We start from the raw sequence: 3,476 nt of genomic DNA on the forward strand, positions 1-3,476 counted from the left end.
GTTGAAGTTGAGGCACCTTGTGAACAGATCAAACTTGAACTTGTTATTGCTTGCTTGGTTTGCTAGATCCAAACGACGGTTTAGGGTTTAGTAAATTCATTGCATAGATAGTTAATGCTGCGAAAGTAGGTTAGCTTTACAACAGTGATTTGAGTTCTAGAACGGTGTCTAATGCATCCCTATCTAACCATCTAAATTCGTGATCATAATCCCTAATGATTCCCTGCGCCCAATATTTCCTTTTTTGATTTAGAAACAACTTATTTACTTTCCGTTTTTGATTTATTACTTGTTTCACAAACTTCCTGTTTTGTCTTAGCTATATTTGATCTATACAATTTCATAGTGCATTGTTTGGTCTCTGTGGATTCGACCCTAAATTGCTACGACGACACCACTAGATCGTGGTTGAGTGTGCTTTGGGTTATTAATTGACCTGTTGATCACCAAGCTCCATAGTTTCTTTGACATACCTCAGTATTCTCTTCACCACTGCGAGGTGTGCTTCAGTTGGTGTCTTCATATACCGACTTGCAAGCCCTACTACGAATGCCAAGTCAGGTCGAGTAACTGTGAGGTACATTAAGCTTCCAATAATCTGCTTGTAGAGCATGACATCGATGACTGCTCCACCTCCTGTCTTTGAAAGTTTTATTCCCGGAACTATTGGATTGCTCACCCCATTGCTTGAAACCATGTCGAATCTTTCAAGGACCTCTCTCGCAAATTTCTTCTGACAAATATAGATACCTTCTTCCCTCTGCAAAACCTCTACTCCGAGAAAGTATCTCATCTTCCCCAGATCAGTCATGTCGAATGTCTTCTTCATCGAGTCCTTGAACTTAGTGATCATTCTTTCACAATTACCAGTAAAGATCAGATCATCAACGTATAGACTAACAATGAGAATCTGACCTTGTTCTGTTTTCACAAACAGAGTTTGCTCGAAGTCACACTTCACAAAGCCTTCCCGAATGAAGTAGCTTTCGATCTTGCTGAACCACGCCCTTGGTGCTTGCTTTAAACCGTATAGAGCTTTCCTTAGCTTGTAAGCTTTCTCTTCATCTCCTTTCTTCTTAAAACCTTTTGGCTGATCTACATAGACAGTTTCATGTAATTCTCCATGTAAGAACGCACTCTTCACATCAAGTTGGTAGATGTTCCAGTTTCTTTCGGCTGCTTTAGCAATGATCATCCGAATTGTATCCCATCTAGCTACTGGAGCATAAACTTCATTGTAGTCGATTCCAAACCTCTGAGCATACCCCTTTGCAACCAATCTAGCTTTGAACTTATCAATCTCACCATCTTCATTGTACTTAGTCTTGTACACCCATTTGACACCAATGGTTTTGACTCCTTTAGGTACCTCTGTCAGCTCCCACATCTCATTCTTTTCAACGGACTCCAGCTTTGCTATCATCGCTTTTCTCCATTCGGGATACCTTACTGCTTCGTCATAGTTCACAGGATCACCAACTGCAGTACCAACCTGATGAGCGTGATCCTCGATCCAATGAGCATACGCTTCTTCTTCTGTCTCGATGAAGTGGGCATACACTTCTTCTTCTGAACGAGCAATCCCACACTCATAGTCTTGCAAGTAGGTGGGAGCTGATCTTTCTCGTACTGGCCTTCCCTGCGGTTCGAGATTGTTACCAGCAGCTTCTTGTGGTGTTTCTTCTTCCGGTTCTGGTCCTGCTTCATCACCCTCTTGCACATATTCTTCTTCTCCCGTCATGATTTCTCCATCATTTTCCCAGGTGAGAGCAGCAGCAGTAGAATCAGAAAGAGTTGAGCTATCTGCATTTTTCCTTCCCCAATCCCAATTCTCAGTTTCATCAAAGATCACATCTCTGCTTACTGTGATCTTCTTGGAAATGGGATTGTACATGCGATATGCTTTTGATTCCTCACTGATGCCAAGAAAAACACACTTACAGCTCTTATCGTCGAGTTTTGTACGTTTTGCTTCTGGGATGTGAACGTGACCGATGCACCCAAAAACCCTGAAGTGCTTCACATTTGGTTTGAAGCCACTCCACAGCTCCTCAGGCATTTGATCTTGTAGTGCATTAGTAGGGCTGCGATTAAGAACATGCGTTATCCATTTGACCCCTTCTGCCCAAAAAAGTTTAGGCATTTGTCTCTCTGATAGTGTGCTTCGAACAAGGTTCATGATAGTTTGGTTTCTTCTTACAGCGACCCCATTTTTCTGAGGCATGTAGGCAGCCGTTAGTTGACGCTTAATGCCTTCAGACTTGCAAAAGTCTTCAAACTCCTTGGAGCAGAACTCTCCACCTCGGTCTGTTCTTAAACAGCATATTGACAGACCTGACTCCTTCTCCACACTTGCTTTGTAGTTTCTGAACACTTGAAATGTTTCTGACTTCTCTGCGATCAGATAACTCCACATCTTTTTACTGTGATCATCAATAAAGGTAAGCAGATACCTCTTCTGTCCCATGGAAACTGGAGTGATTGGTCCGCATATATCTGAGTGTATCAGCTACAACACTTTCGAGGCTCTCCATGAACTTTTCTTTGGGAATGATTCTCGCTTCTGCTTCCCGACGAGACAGTTTTCACATACTCTTTCGCATGATTCAATATGAGGGAGACCTTCCACCATTCCCTTTGAACTCAAAGTTTTTAAGCATTTATAGTTCAAGTGAGCAAACCTGCAGGNTGTAGATAAAAAAAATGAAAAATGTTTTTGGGGCCATGGATTACGATGATTGGCCACATGAAGAGGAGATCACATTTGATGAAGACATTCTAGATGAGCCTTATGTGGAGCCATTGTTTGATGAGAGTGTTCTTACACCGGATCAAAAAGTTAAGTTGGATGAGCTTTAAATGGAGCATCCAACAACGACAAGGAGGAACTTAGCAGCAATGATCCGGTTGAATCTCATCTCACATCGAGCAGTACTTGAAGGGAGGGAGCCCACTTTCACAGAGATTAGGGAAGCTCATGCTTGTGAAAAGGTAATATAATTGGTTCCACCAAGCCAAATAGAAGGTACATTCGTTTCCACCCTTGAAATTTATGATTTTGAGGATATTCACATGCCATGCATTGAAGATGTGACTTCTAGTTTGGATACTCCATTGCTTATTGATGAATGCTATGATTTGATATGTGAGTCTCAACGTCTAGACATCTTAAGAGCAGAAAAACTTGCTAGGGATTATCATGAAATATGTTTTGATATTGAATATCATTGTGCTTTGAATGTTCATGATCTCGAGTTTGAGTTTTCAATGCCTGATGTATCTAGCTCTCTTCTTGAAGAATCTTACCTAGGGTGTGTTCTTGATATTGATACAATTTTGCATGAAACAAAGGATCCTGAGGTGGATTATATGAATGAGGATATTGTGTTCTATGAAATTAATGGGGATGAAGTTAATTATTTTGTGAAAACCTCGTTTGAACCTGAAATTGACTTTATTTTTCCATTAAATGCATT

Source organism: Camelina sativa, unplaced genomic scaffold (genome assembly GCF_000633955.1).
Source record: "Camelina sativa cultivar DH55 unplaced genomic scaffold, Cs unpScaffold00441, whole genome shotgun sequence".
NCBI lineage: Eukaryota > Viridiplantae > Streptophyta > Magnoliopsida > Brassicales > Brassicaceae > Camelina > Camelina sativa.